General features: G+C 42.1%; 1 protein-coding gene across 1 annotated transcript in view; it reads left to right on the top strand.

The window, feature by feature from the left end:
• LOC139925914 (tripartite motif-containing protein 16-like) overlaps positions 1–16,390 on the top strand; it is a 303,498-nt gene that overhangs the window by 229,221 nt on the left and 57,887 nt on the right. The gene's annotated exons all lie outside the window — the stretch shown is intronic.

Genomic DNA, 16,390 nt, shown 5'->3' with positions numbered 1-16,390 from the left:
CACACACAACCACACACACACACACAAAACCACCACCGCTAATAATCCAGCAACGCACTAATGTAAAACCCTCCCACTCGCGTCCGACCTGGCTGCCATAGAAACCGCTGCTGACATCACCGGCTGTGCACGCTCCAGGTCCGCTTGACCTTTCAAAATTTAAAAAAGTTCCCTTCCTTTACAGAGGAGGAAGAGGTCCGCCGCTTCCCCGATCGAGGGTGTATTTTGGGAGGAGACGAGAGGATGTGATTCATCATGAACTGTGGACAGAGACGAGTTATTGTCGGTGTCATCGGAGGGCAGCCGGCATAGCGTGCGTTTATTGCTCTGCTCTGTCTGATGGGGCTGCCAGCGGTAGACAGAGAGAGAGAGACAGAGAGACGGCAGACGTATAAGAGTCCTTCAAGGGGGAAAACAAAACAGCTGAATTTGGACTGATCTGTCTGTCTGCGGACCCGAGGCTCCTCTCCTCTCTCTGACAGCTGCAGGACCAGAGCAGACAGAGGGCCAGATGAGTGCTGAGCACACAGGAGTGAAATGCATCAGGACTGGGAAATGCTTGGTCCACAGCACCCATTCCTACCTGTAGGCTAATCTGGCGTCATCAAAAGTGGTTGAGGGTGATAAAAATGTATCACCAATACAGTTTTTCCCCCATGTAAGATAGTGTCAAACCTTTCGTTCTACCCTTTCTCGTCGATGAATTTGTAATAGTAACTTAGGCGCTGCTAGCTCATTCACTTGGAGTTAGAGATTGCTGCGTTCCAGAGAGACGCTGTTATCTGAATCACGTCAAAATGGTGACATGCACTGTAAACGCTCCACTGCAAGTTCAATGAAGAAAAACAAATCCAAGGCACTCTATGAAAAACGTTCAAAACCCTTTATTTTAGTGGCTAACGCATGGCATTACAGATAAAAAAAGCAGGACTATAAAAAAAATGATCCTCAGAATACACCTTTCCATCAAGGCAAAGGGCGGCTACTTTAAAGAATCTAAAATATAAGATAGTTTTGATTTGTTTAACACTTTTTTGGTCACTGCATAATTCCATTTGTGTTATTTCATAGCTTTGATGTCTTTACTATTATTCTAAAATGTGAAAAAAAATTTAAATAAAGAAAAATGCGTGTGTCCAAACTTTTGACCACTAGTGTACATTCTGTGTGAACAAGCTAGCCAACTTTGCTAAATATCATTGACACAACATTAGATGGGCGTCCATGCTTCTCTCTCGGTTTTTCCAAACTGGACTCCTGGAAGGCGCGCAGGTCGTGATTACAACCGACCAGCTGGGAATTTCCTACTTCTGACTTTCAAAAGGAATGCAGTATTTGGTTCCTAAAATTTTTTTGAGACACTGGGCTCTGCCAACTGCCACCGGCACAAACTGACAACCTGTGGGAAATACTGCCGACATATTTTGGCTCCTTTCTGCACTCACAGATATATAAATACAATATGCTGCATAACTTTACTCAGTAATAAATTTTTCTACTTTTAGATTTCTCTTCACAATCAGTCCAGTGAAGAGGGACAAATGACAACACCTGTGCAAACACACTTTGACCAAATCTTGGCTTGACTGCTAGATTTAAGATTCCTAAACAAGAAAATGATCTGATCCAAGCTGTCAAAACTCCACTTTCCAGCTTTTGTGCGTTACTAATACGATTTTACACACACAGCTTTAAATAGGTCATGTGCAATTTTTTGATCCGTTTCTAGACATATGTACAAGACATATGGTGCATTGCTCTCTGTGTGTGAGGGGGGTGGGGGTGGGGGGGCTTAATAAAGAATGAGGTGGAAAATACAAGGGTTTAATGGCACCATGGTTACCATGGGTTGTCAATTAGCTTTCAATTATGCCAATTGAAGATTGATTTCCCCACAATTATGGCTAAAATGATCCCTATTCTTTCCCTAGACATTGTGATCATGACTGTTAATCACAATTATTAGTCTCCATCATTTGGCGAGTCACTTTATTTTACTGCACTTGTGGCATCTAATCAGCATCTTGACTATTTTCAGATCCAGCAGGTGCTCTAAGTGAAATGAAATGATTACTAATTGTGCCAACTTGAATCATGTTGTACACTCATACACAAGTGAAGGTGCAGCCCCAACAACAGGTTCTTCTAACTAAACTATGAGGAAAACACTGAGGACAAAAACCTTTTCATTATTATGTGGGTTGCAGTTTCAGTTCACTTCGCATGGTTCCCACACAACTTTCATTTTAAATGCGTTCATACCTTTCCAGACTTAAGATTTTGGTCTGTGTTCAGTATGATGTTTTTTAACAGTGGCTGGGCAATGAGTGAAATGTACTACAGAAATTGTAGTTATAAGGAAACCTGCACTGAACAACTTTTGTGCAGATTTCGTATGCAATTCCTAGACTTTTCAAAACCTAGAAATTATAAATCTTCCTCCATACATGTTCAGACTTTCCAGACCTGCTCAGGAACCCTGACTCTTTGAATTGGATGTATTCAAAGGGCACTGACCTCGACCCTGGCAGCGGTACGGCGCATGGTATTCAGCCTAGTCAACTATGGCTCCCTGACCGGTTTCCCACCACTAAGCCCTGCTGGGAACTAGACCTACGGCCTCAAGAATTAGCCCACTGGAGTCCAGCAGAGGAGTTTGCCCCCTTCCCCTTCGCTGCCAATCTAGTTTCCAATCTTGTGCATGTGTAAATGACAGTGGAAAAAGACAGCAGGCTCTTTCCATTTCCTAAATTTGGAGCTCTCAGGAAAATACGATTTTTTTTCTTCGCCTGAAGGCCATCCGTTTACTTACCATTCCCCTTAATTCCACATTCTTTCCTATTCAAAGAGGCTGATTGAAAACCATCGGGGGAAACATGATGAAGACGCTTCCCTGCGCTCGCCGTTTATAGCGACACAGATGCAGGCCCGCTCTGTCTCTAACTCAATTTCCCTGCATTTCCTCTGTATTCACGCAGCAGTCGTGCTCCACCACAGCGAGAAAATTACCCTCACTGCTAGAGAGCACGTGAAACTGAAGTAACAGTGTAATCTAGCCAAATTTTCCAATAAAACACAAAGCAGCATGGTCCTAATGCTTGCAATTCAGGTTATTCCTATGACTACCCAGAGAACAATGTTTTTGAGCACTGCAGCCTGCACCAGAAACCTTACTGGCACCACAACAGGGAAGGATGTGGAACCAGAACTAATATCACCCTCAAGCACCAGTGCTGCATAAGATTACAGAAGCAAAACTGATTCCAACCAAGAGCCTTGTGAGGATTCCTGCCAGGAAGCCAGCCACCCGTACGCCATGCCAGAGACGGCGGCGCAAACACAGTTCAGGGAGTTCCTGACCGCCAGGGTAGGATACTCATGCTTTTATCCATCTAACACAGATTCTAAACCTCACCAGACACTTTTAGTTTTACCAGGCAAGACCTCTAAATGCATGGATGCAAACACATCAGGGGTGAAAAAGGTGTTAAAAACCCAAAGGCACATTATAGAAAGGGGGGTCTGGGGACGTGCTGCCAGGGAGAAAATATTGAAAAATTAGCATTCAAAAGCCTATTTCTAGTGATTTTGTACTGAAAATATATAATTACAAGCTTTTTAGGCCAAGTTAAATACCCAATCTGTGATTTTTTTAACCATTGGTATTTTTGGGTATACCCATTACAACTCAAAATATAAGGGACTTTTACATCAATATCTACAAACATAAACAAATCTTTTACTTATTAAAATACGTAAAAACTGCTTCAGCTGTTGCATACTGCTTTTTTCAGCTCATCAGCTGGTTGAAGAACAAGCAGGCAGATTATGTTGTATATAAGAAGTGTTTTACCCATTCTGAGACAGGACCCCCCCACCCCCACTATCCCAAATTATGTTGTCATCGAATCAAGTAAGCTGGTTGAAAGTAGCTGGTTGGACAGACAAGCTTACAAGCCACAGCCAAAGTTTGCCAGTATTCGGCTGGTGTAAGATCCCACCCTGGTGACCGCATTTAGCACCCGTCTCATGTGCTACCATCAATCAAAACTGTGCATGGCTCTGCTGCACCCTGGGAGGAGTACCCTATATCTAGTCTATAAGTGGAACAACAGAGGAATAATCACCTAAGTATGAATAGTGTTTCCCCATACTCAATTTGTGGCGGCCCTCAGGGGCATCAATTCACCTTAACAAGGAAAAACTCCACCCACTTCAACTGTTAAAAAACAGCTACTGGCGGTGTAGCTTGCATTCCTGAGTCCATTTTGTTGTCTGGTGGTGTTTTACTTATTATCATGGAAGGGGAGCCAAACATAGACAATGTGACGCCACATTTAGATATTTCCAGCGCAGCTACAGTGGAGTTTCATAGGAGAAAAAGTTTAAACGATCCAAAACATCAACGGTTAATGTCAGGTTTAGGCGCCAGTCGCTCAGAATCAAACAGAAAGGGCTTTTTTCTGGATGCTCCATTTTGTACCAATGTTAAGAGCAAGGGTGCGACTCTCGCTTTTTCCTTAACTGGAAACTCTAGCTCACTTGCCGCTACTATCACTGTCGTTCTCTCTCTCTCTCTCTCTCCACCTACACATAAAACCCACAGCTGAATGCAACAAGTTCACGCCCCTTTCTCCGGGGGTTGCTGAAAGGTATTCTGGGAAATGTAGGAAATCACTAACTGAAATAAAAGTAGATGAGGCAGGTTGAGGGAAAGTTAATTATATCTTCCTCATCACAAAATAACTCCAGGAATGTATTGAACATCACAGATTGATCGTATACAACAGTGTGAGAGTATCAGAGGCTGGATTTCCAAATTTAACACCCGCCAAGCGCCAAATGCCAGTAAAATTTTGCCTTTGGCAGATCAATTAATAAAAGGTCACAAGCCACACTGGCTGCTAACTTTGAAACACTAACATCTGAATGTGTCGATTATATTCAGTCAAACTTTGTCCCACTGTACCTCTGACTGTGAGCCAATCAAACCAAAACAAAAAAAAAGGGCTCTGTATCAAACAGGCTCCTGATTGGCTGCCTGTTGTGCTGCTCGATACCAAGCAGCAGCCTCTGAGCTTCTGTTTCTCTGCTGTCTGGATGGTTGACTGGCCAAACGTTCGAAACTTAACACTATTCCCATGTGGCGACACATAGCAGGTGTCAGGCCACTAAAAGGAAAAAACGAACATCAAGACAAAAACAAAAAAAAAAAAAAAGCTCTGATGTGTAAGTGAGTGAGTTTTAAATGTAAAGTCTAAATCTGCTCTTGTGTCTTTCTTTAACGTTTCACACAGTATCTGATCCCAGACGCAAAATAGCACTGAAATGGGTAGGATGACAAATTTCTATTTTTTAGTTTATTTATTTATTATTTTAGTAATTTCGGACACTGCTCCTGCATCTCATATCCTTTGCCACCAAAACCCACTTATTACATTGACCCAGTTATGTCGACTGAACTTCTGGGGACAAAGTGGAGCAATGACTGATGACTGACAAGATATTATTTGATCAATGGGATAATTATTAGACGGAGGTCACAAAACTATCAGCTTAGAGGAAACGTTGGTCCTGAACGCTTCCCTGATGTCACTTTTTTAAAGATATGGCTTCCAAGTAAGAGTTATGGCAAGTCTGCTTGATCTTTACTCTCCATTATAATCATAAAAATGACAAGATTAAATCAGGACTCAAGCCAAGATATGGCAGGTGCCCAATTGACACCCATGGTGACATGTCACAAATTCAGACACCCATCACAAATAGACTGCCCCGAAAAAGATAAATAACATTAAAGTGCTTGGTGCGAGAACATTTTAATGACTCACCCAACAAGCATAACATGGCATTATGTCAGACAATATCTGCCAAACTAAATACAGCATGCCTGCTATTCCAGCCACACCTTAACACCGTATAGAGGCATAAACATATTCATCACAAACAGCAGCATTCATTATTCGATCAATTATATCTTCCATAAATCACATAAAAGCAAAAGAGAAAGGAACTATTAGGTAGAAATTGGCAATTACGTTTAAGCAACATAATATAAACTATGGACCATGGATCTCACCATGAGTCGTCATTTAAATGTCTCACCTTCCCCACCTCTACCAATAAACAACAGAAAACACTGAAATATAAACACAAGTATGCTTTTCTCTACCTCACACCAAAGTGAGGTAGCCTCAAAATATGAACTTGCCACATGCCAAGAAGTTAACTTTTGACAGTGGCTGGGAAATTCAAAAATTTTACCAGTCCAGCTAATTTCAGAAAAGAGAAGAATCTCCAAATGATGGTTTGTTGCCTGCCAAAGTGGCTAGTTGAGTAGAAAAACTAAAATTTACCAGTACTTGTCTGATGGCTGGTGTTAATTTCCCCAACCTGTACGTCCTAAACCCTTGGGCTACAATCTCAATAAACATACAATAAGCAGAGGTGTGACCAAGTCAACTTTGCTGGAGTCTCAAGTCAGTCAAGTCTTGAGGCACAAGTCTCAAATCAAAATGTAGATTTCCAGGTCAAGTCTCAAGTCAAGTCCCTGTCATCAATGTCAAGTCTCAAGTCTAAATGTAGAACAGCAAGTCAAGTCAGAACAAATCAAGAGTCCAAAATATCTAGGACTTTTCAATGCAATATGGTTTTAATAGGATAAAAACTTGGTAAGAGCATCATGAGTTTGATAATCAGTTTCAACTTCAATAAATTCAATCATTCCATACAAATTCAGAAAACAGAATTTAAATTCAGTCGCCTGCTGGAACAAATCTCATCACTTTCAATCTAAGTCATTTACACAAACACAAGATCTCAAGTCAAGACTTTAGAAACCTTTTCAAGTCATCAAAGTACAAGTCAGAGTCAAGTCCCAAGTCACCAGAACCCAAGTCAAGTCTCAAGTCTTCTCTTCATGCATCAAGTCTCAAGTAATTAAAATTGTGACTCAAATCCAAGTCATGTGACTCGAGTCCCCGCCACTGACAATAAGGGTTTCCATTTGGTTTAGTGACATCCATCATCACTAAACGAGTGTTTAAGCTAATGTTACGAAAACAAAAAAAAACCTGAACATTTTCTGCTCACAGCACACATGCACAGTCGAGCGACAACCTGCTATCAACTTCAACCCATGTATTAAGAGGGAAGCACACTAATAAGGTATGGGAGCAGGCAAAGCACAGTTCTGAAGGGCTTTGCACTGTTTGGAGGTAATTCTATGTTTACATCCTCACAACAGGAGTAATTGCATTGCTTTTCTTGCATTTCTTAAAGGGGCGGTCCCCCGGCTGAGCAGCATTAACCGCCCCTACACTTTATCCTATATTGATCCTTTTGGCTTAGCATGAGTCAACACTATAGGATTTCTCGCACATTTCCGGCACATTCCTCTAACTAACCGAGTACAAGATCTGTCGAGTCTGATTTATTTATAAAGCGCTTTCAACGAGACAGTTTTGTCAGAAATTGCTTTTAAGAGACAGGAACCGATTTTGAGGAGCAACAAAGGACCTCAAACGGATAAAAACAAGAGGACACATCACAATTTTTTACTGAGACACAGAGAGAGAAGGCAAGATAGAAAGACAAAGGACTGAGGGCAAAGGGATCACTGAGAAACGATCTGCCAAAAACTAGGATGCAAGATATTCACCCACAACCAAACTTAGAGTGGGATGGTCTCACTGGGGAATAACGATGACGAATAAATCTTGTTTTTCCAGCACTCGCATCCCTTCAGTCTGCAGTTTAAGCCCTGGTTTGGTTAGTGGATAGTACATCAAGCTGTGAGGTCACATCCCATGAAAGCCTGGGTTCAAACCTCGACTCGTGCCGCACTGCTGCACCTCAGATCTACCGCTCTGTTTCCAGTCTTGGCCTTCACGCTCCAACAAGGAGGAAAATGTCAAGCTCATAATCAATAAGGCCAATACAGACTCTTGAATAGAATTTTTTTTTTTTTTAAAAACGGGTCATGGTTATTTGGTTACAAGATACAACAGTTGGCCCTTTCTCTGCCTCTTTTGGCTCTCATTTCTTTACCTAGCACTTCCCCATTATGCATAATCAGTGTGGGAAATCAACTCCGGTCAAAAGCCGGCCATGGCTGCGATGATGGTCTGCTCTACCATCCCCCTGGCAGCTAACACACTATTATTTAGAGATCCTTTTCTGAAAAATGTAGTTGGTTGGTAAAATAGCTGAAGTGGCAGGTGAATGTTGGGACTTCACAGCTACTATGGCCGAACGACAAAAAACTTCTTCTGCTTTGACCACAATTAATAAAATCTGCTTTTGTGTGCTTTTCCTGATGTTTGTCCTATATCTTTCTGTTCTATGGTAGATTGTTGATCAGTTAGATCTAGTTAGGCTCATTCTCTGTAAAGTCCTTTGAGACATGCCTGTGATAAAGGGCTATAGCAACAAACAAACTTATTCTGAGGCCACAGGAATATTTGTTCCATCTACTGTCTGTGGCCTGCGGCTGTGACCTTTGTACACTTTATTATTGGCTGCTGTAATGCTGGTGATCTAGGAAGTGAAATTTACTCTACTGCTGCACTCATTTTACGGATCATCAGCTAAATGCCGGGGATGTAAAATGTTAAATATAAGCGAGCCAACAAGTGAACTGGATGAGTTTCAATCCAAAAATCAGATATCCACCGTTTGAAAAAGCTGAAAACTACTCCCACAAAATAACTGCAAGCAGATTAAGCAACACTACTAAAGTTATCGCCTGCTGTAAGACCTCTGCTTAGAAAATCGTCACATATTAGAGAATGCAATTATCTATGCTTTGGAAATATTGACCAATCAACATCAGCTGAAACCTGTGATGTCACAGGGCATGCATGTGTATGTAGTGCCTACCAAATCAGACCAGATCAGAATGTGCTGCATCTGTGGTTCGGCTGCAACTTTTGAGTCCTAAATTTAATTCTATTTCACTGCACTCATTAATTCAATCTGGGTAAGTGTCAGCTGAATGCCTAAAATCTCAATGCAATGCAAATAATCCACTCTGTGTGTGTGTGTGTGTCTGTGTGTGTGTGTACACAGGGTTGTTCCTGCATAGGGACATTTTTGGCAGCCATCAAAGCCTTTTCCTTTCGCACCAAAAGAAGGAAAGAAAAAAAACATAACCCAAACTTTGTCGCAACGTAGCCATCCGACCAGCAGATGGTGTGTGTTAATAACACAACTCGGTAATTGGCTAAGCAGAAGAAACAACAAACAATTCTCATTGGTTGTGTCGGTGGGACGTCCCACTGTGCTGCTTGTTTGGCTAAAAACAAACTTGTTGACTCTGCGACTTTGTCAGTAGATTTAGGTATTTTGAGTTTGTGCCTTTGGCAAAAGCAACTACAAAACAAATCTAGCTGCATTTTCATACAAGAAGATGTGAATGTGTTGATTCCCACAACATTTAGCAACACATTCACGCTATCCGCAGGTCCTGAAAAAGTCCTAACAGTGCTTGAATTCTTTTAAACACAGCCATCGAGTCTTTATAATTCAGTTTTAGAGGTATTAAAAATGTTGCACTGTTTATCTAGTGAGAAATCCGCCCAGTCATGCAGACCTTTACTCTGATGGGATATTTTTTTTCATTTTCATGTTCATTTCAGTGGTGAAATTAGTCTTACATTTCTTGCTCACAACCTTCAACTGCTACGGCTGATGCCACTAATATGCAAATTAGTATATGATGTCATTTGGCCCTCAAAAACAGGGGCACAACAGGGCCCAAACATCTTTTGAGATTCAGAATCTAATGTTTTTCTTAGGTTTTACACTCCTGGATTTTCCTTGTTCACAGTAAAAAAAAAAAAAAGTGTTGACACTGTTGATAGTGTCAACCAATCATCTTCCATTTTGGACATGGGGAAGGGGCGGAGCCTCTAGTACTGCCAGCCAATCAGAGCAGTGGCTAAAAACATCCCCAAAACTGCCAGTAACTCTTTAGGCAGGAGAGGGGAACTTGAGAATTAATTTTAATTGTTAAAAATATTTCTGAATTACTTTCTGATTATTTTACCTCCAAATACCTTCACAGGTGTGTTTCTTAGAGTAGAGGAAGCAAAAAATACCATCCCTTTAAGGCATGAAAAACCCTGTGTATGTATGCATGTAGGTATGTAAGCATGTAGGTATATAGGTATGTAGGTGTGTATTTAAGCATGTATGTAGTACATACCAAATGAGAGTTCTCTTTTGCCTCTTGTACTTGCTGCACCTGTGGTTCAGCTACAACTTTCGTGTCCTGGTCAGAAGTCATGAGCCGTCTGCTTCTTGGCTCCTCAGGGAGAAGTCTCTGTGTCACCAAGTAAGCTACAGGGGGGGGAGAGGGGACAAACAAGTGAGATTAAAGAACAGATACAGTAGTAACCGCAGTATAGTGTCACTTGTAAGCTGGAAAGAGTAGAGGGTAATGTCCGAAATTCACTTTTTTGGCTCACTTGCCAAAGGCTGGCAAATTAAAAAAAAAAAAAAAAGAAGACTTGCCAAGAATATTTACTAGTGACAATTTTCCAATGCTGTTTTGTGTTCAGAATCAGGTTCTTGCTCACTCTCTTATACAACAGATAAAGTTTTAATTCATCATCAAGTGCAAAAGAATTCAAATTACATAAATATTTTGACACAGGCAAGGATCAAAGACTGTGCATAATTGAGGCACTCACGTTATCATCTCAAAAAGTTAGCAGCCAGTGTGGAGCGTGTTTCTAATTTATTTATCCAAAGACTAATTTTACTGGTATTTGGTGGGTGGTGATTTCAGACTCTGGTAGAAAGGATGAATACATTTTATTTGACCAGATAGATTCAAGTTTTATGTCAGATTTAACTGGAGTATAGCACCTCTTGTAGAAGTCTAGATACATTATGCTCAAATGCGAGCGACCGATGTGAAACTGAAGTGAAAAATCAACTGTCCGTGATGTTTTCAGCTAACACAGAAGTGTCTGTGTCACCAAGTAAGCTACAGCAGAGGAGACAGAACACAGAAGTTAAATGATCAATATGTAGTTGCAGTCTGACACCCGCTGTTGAAATACATGTGTGAAGTAGGGTAGATACAAACACTAATGACAAGAATAAACAACCAACCGACTTCTACAGATTGCTCTGCATTAATTATACGATGCAAATGGAGTGATTCTGACAGGTCTTGGGGTTTGGTGTTATCTGATGTTTTCAGCTGTTAATGCATGCAGCAACTGTCCATATTCTTAAATATGAATCGTCAAATGACTTCCCTGTAGTGAGGGGGCAAGTGTCACAGAATCACTATAAAAATACTAAAACTAATACTCATAATAGCAGCAGCGTGGCTTCCCCTGTTGCCTCACCACTGGTTTGGTTTCTACAGTGATTTATGTGATGCAGGGCATTTCCCCCCTGCTCCAAAATGAGTAGTGTGAGTCCACTGACTAAAAGCATGTGACAGCTGAGCAGGAGATTAGCATGTACATTCAGGCAGTTAAAGTCTAATTTAAATTGTAAATGTTTGACAGCGAACTGAAACAATGATGTATTTTGAGTTGTGATGAATTAACAAGGTTCCAAAAAGCTCATTTTCAGTTCACTCTGACCCACAGCGTGCCAAGAGGAAGAAAATAAGATGCGTCACTTCAACGATCATATCAACCTGGGTTGGCATGGGCGTCTAGTGACAAATTTCACCAGTCTGCTCGTTTTTTGTATTAGGTAGACAAGAAATGCTGCTATGCTTGTGTAAAGCCCAGCTTGAGTCTTCAACAATTCCCCAATCGCTGCTTTCATCTCAAACTACTGCAGTTGAAAATCAGCAGTCTGATTGGTTGATTACAACCGCCATATTTGACCTCAACATCACATCAGCAGTTAAAAAAAAAGGACCAAACAGAGTCCAAACAGCATTGGAAATACCTCCTTTTCTGTCCTGTTGGGAGCCATTTGTAAAGCAGTGATAATCCCCCCCAACAATCGAGTGCCTGTCTCTGACATGGGCCCTCGCTGTGTTTGCATACAAAGCAGAAAAAGAATGGCATGGCTGTAAAGCTGGTGACCTTTGATCCACATACTGATTCCATAGACGGTGTGTGTGTGTGTGTGTGTGTCATGCCACTGTGATGAATGGGGCTAAACACAGATGCTTTCCGTCAAACTTAGTCAAGCTATCAAAACAGCTGTAGCAAGTGACACACTGCAAACGCTTTTAACAGTAGGTTAGATTTAAGATGTGTGGCAATAGCTGCTGAAATGCAAATATAACTTTGCGTCTACTTTTACAGTCTCGAGAACTCTGTACACACTGTGGCACAGCAAACAATACGAATACCAAGGCAAAGTGATATGTGAAGTAAATAGGATTATTCGCTTTGCCCCTGCATTCACGTCTATAGGTTACTGGCTTCAGTCTGTCACCCAGGATTTTTGCAGTGTGTCAACAGCCCTGCAACTGCAGTGATGTTTTGTCAAAACCCCCAAAACCTGCTTTGCTTATCGGTAAACATACATATTATATACCTCCCACAACACGACTTAATACCTTTTCTGAATTGTTAGGGTCAACAGTAAATTGACAAACATATATTCCACCATGCAGCACAACAAAAGTAAAAAAATATATATAAGACTTGGCCTTAGTATTTATATGTTACACTGCAGAGGAGGTTCACAAGACTAGTGTCAGCCTCTGCACTGGAGTTTGACCTGATCTCTCCCATAAAAAGATCGTCCCAGGTCACAGTACATGTCATGTCTTCAACAGATGCAGTGAGTCAATCATTAAGTCTAGACAAGGCCTGGACCAAAACACACACTTCGCTCTGCTCTCCAGGTACACGCCAACTTGTTTCCACCCTGCATAATCAATAGAGGTGATTTACAACATTAACGCTATTCTGTTGTTCAAAAACAACCCCGAGATCCAACCCCACCGGTGAAGAAGGCAATAGTGGGCCAACGACAGCGTATTTTAGCCAGTCGGCTACCGCTAGAAAAGGAGGATGTTCAGCCAGCATCTTTCTGGAGTGTGGCACCGATGTTGCCTTCATCAAAACTGTCGATTACACACTTCAAATACGTTTGGTTATGTCAACTTACTAGTTAATGGGTGCAACTTCTACTAAAGACGCAATGCAGACGCATTTAGTAGCTGACACAGCCGAGGAAGACTGCAGCTCACATGCCATGCCCATGGCAAGGGCCATGCACAGCGACAAGTCGTAGTAGCCAACACTGAGCAATATGCAGGCGTTACCAGGCCGAAATACGAGCCAACTGAGAATAAAGAACAATAAAAGCAAACTGCCACTACTAACGCTGAAGAAGCAGAGCACAGTGGCGTACAGACGGTTGAACTAAAGTTGGCTCACGCTAGAAAGTAGCAGCCAAGTCTAGCTGGCTTGCAGCAGCATCCAATGAAAGATGGCGACCTCCGGCGTGATTTCGCGGATTCCCCAACCCCCCATCGTTTTGAATCAGGCTAACATTAGCCAGCAAGCTAGCCTGATTGTTTACGAAACGTCAACAAGACAGCCTCTGCACATGCATTTGTTGCAATAACGCCCATTTCGACAAACAACTAACGTTAGCCTGGAAATGGTTTCTTACTCACCTGTCAACTCTCACTGCACGGCAATGCAAAGACTGTGGAGGTAGAGGCAGCTAATGGTGGTGCGGGAGTGAGGCCTTGAATTGGCTTCCAGGCTAAATACGCAGGGTATTAGCTAGCAGGCTATATCGAGCACGCTAGCTAGCGACAACCGGTTTACCGCACTAAACCTCACCGCAAATAGTCTTCAGACGTAAGAGAAAACAACCAGAGCCGGTTGCAGTGCAATGACAAAACAACGCCCAAAATGTTTGAAAAACTGGGCTTCCCCAACTAGCCGTGCAAGCTAGTTAGCAAGTAAGCTAGCTGAGTGTTAGCTAGGTGGCTAGCTAGCTAGCTTGCTGATCAACTTTATGCAGTCGGGCTCGATAAATCTGGCTCCTGGAATTTCACCCAAAGCAAATTCCTCACGATCGAGATGAGTGGCCACGGAGGAAAAAAACAAAATCAGCCGTGAAACTCTGAAACCGAGGAATAAACGTTATTCGTCTCAAAGCTTCCGATCGATGAAACACTCGCTACTGCTAAGATGAGAGAGAGGGGATTTTGGAATGGAGAAATCGCCGTTTCCTTTCCCTTTCGTGTGCAGCACAAAGATCGTATATGTTTTCACAGATGAATCACTCAAAAAACTGGACAACCTTCCGGTCTGCAGAAGTGGCCTTTATGCTGCCTTCAAACACTCCTCCTAATGTCTTATTTCCAAATTCAGAGGTCATAAATAAAAAATATTTTGCGCATTCAAGTGTTTTTGACCAGAAAACGGACCGTGTAACAAAAGTCACATTTGGTAGCTGTTGTTTTATTTTAGAAATCTAGACGGCAGAGTTGGGCTGCAGTGACAGAATGAACATGAGAAAATGTGCATCAGGCATGTAATTGATGTTTTAATCAAATTATTAGCCAAAAGTAGTTGCACGCAACACTTCTACCATCAATAGTTGGGTGTGTTCATTTTCATACAGTCAGGGCACAATTCAGCAACATGTCAACATGAAATGAAGTCGGAGAGGCTGCGCTTGTTATTAAAGCTGTAAAAAAAAAAAAAGTACAAAAAGGCACCAACAACCAGACAATAAAAATCCTTATTTCAGTAGCTAGGCATGATGTAAACATATAACATGTTCGCAGAAGGATAGACAAGCATTAAAAGTTTAATTGCATCTTGCAGGAGAAAACGTGAACTCAGCCTGCTTGTGTTTTGTCTGGTTTTCTTTTTTTCTTTCTTTCTGGTTTTCTGACTGGCGCCGGTCTCGCCCGTCAGGTTGGAGCGGGTCATCCAGCGCACCCTAGTCTGTTTTTATATCAAGTGCTGACTCCGCCTGCTTGAGTCAGTTTTGGTGTACACCGGTGACAATTACTAGTGGACCCAAACCTTTGCTGGTGAGAGGAAACAACAACCGTAGCAGTCAACAAAGAGAGCGTGGCACATATTTCAGATCACTAAAACAGATTAATGTCTTGCATTGTTGACGTTGTTGTCAAAGAGAAGCTCTGATTCCAGCAGCTACTTGTCGGTTGATGTATCATGCTGTTGGGTCATTCTGTTGTAATGACCCAGTGGACATTTGCCTTGTCTCTGATGATTTTAAAATGGCGTGCGGCCTCTGCCTACCCAGCATGCCGCAGGCCTACGCTACAGTGCGAACAGTGTGAACCTGCTGACATGGCTTGCATCCTCTCTGTCGTTTTTCCCTCAAGAATTTCATCAAATCTCATCAAAGAACATACAAGTTAAAGGATCAGTCATGTAAAAAAAAAAAAAAAAAAGACTTTTTTTCCCACTTTTGTTGGGTCGTACATGTGTATTTCACTCATAATTCGGATATTCCCAGAAGCACTGAAGACAGCAGTAGGCCACAGCAGCCGCTAATTAATATGTAACAATCTACTGTTCAGGTTTTTTTCAGAGTGAGAGCTCTTCGCTTTCTTCCCCTCTCTGGTGCAGCACTGAACTCGGAGCTGTCACACAGCGCGCGGATCTCCCGCCCCTCCTCTCCTCCGCCTGCCTCGCTCTCACAGCGGGCCGTCCTGATTGGCCGAAACACACAGCGGGCGCACGCGGATCCACTCGTGATCGGCGGGGTGGGTGTGTCCCAGAGACACCGACGCCCTCTGATTGGTTTGTTCTCGATCACTGCGTACCACAACAAATATGTCTCCGGCTGTTGATAGGAACGGAGTGGAGCTCCAACCCGGAAGTGAGGGGAATGGAAGGGTTTCCCACCGCTGCCAGTAACGTTAAGAAGACTAGTTTCACCTCTAATCAGCCTGCAATCACTTATTTTGAGTTTTAATGAAAGATATACGATAATAAGTGTTTTCATTGATCTATCTTTCTATTTCTGTTGTCAGACCGCTGCACAACCATAAAAAAGTGACTTGTTCCATTGTTGTGACATCAAAATTGGTGCTTTAAAGGAAAAATCCACCTCAAAATATGTTGTTTGGTGGTGTACTTTTCCTTAATTCCCCTGATAACTGGCCAAATATAGACCATGGTGAGACATTTCCAGCAGCTACAATGGAGTTTGATATCAGAAATAAATTTCAGGATGTAAAACATCAGCGGTAAACGTCAGGTTTTGGTGTCAGTCCCTCAGAATCAAAGAGCGAGGGCTTCTTTCTAGAGCTGCCATTTTGCACCAAGAGACGTTCAACAATCATACAGGGAGAAATCCATCGTAGAAGAGGAGAGAGACCAGTTTCTCCACCCACAGGAGCAGGAGAGAGACCAGAATGCAAAGCGGCATCAAGGCAGGTTGGGGTTTTGAGTAG

Source organism: Centroberyx gerrardi, chromosome 13, assembly GCF_048128805.1.
Source record: "Centroberyx gerrardi isolate f3 chromosome 13, fCenGer3.hap1.cur.20231027, whole genome shotgun sequence".
Lineage (NCBI taxonomy): Eukaryota > Metazoa > Chordata > Actinopteri > Beryciformes > Berycidae > Centroberyx > Centroberyx gerrardi.
The sequence above is the reverse complement of the archived record's forward strand: the minus strand, read 5'-3'. Positions and strand labels throughout refer to the sequence as shown.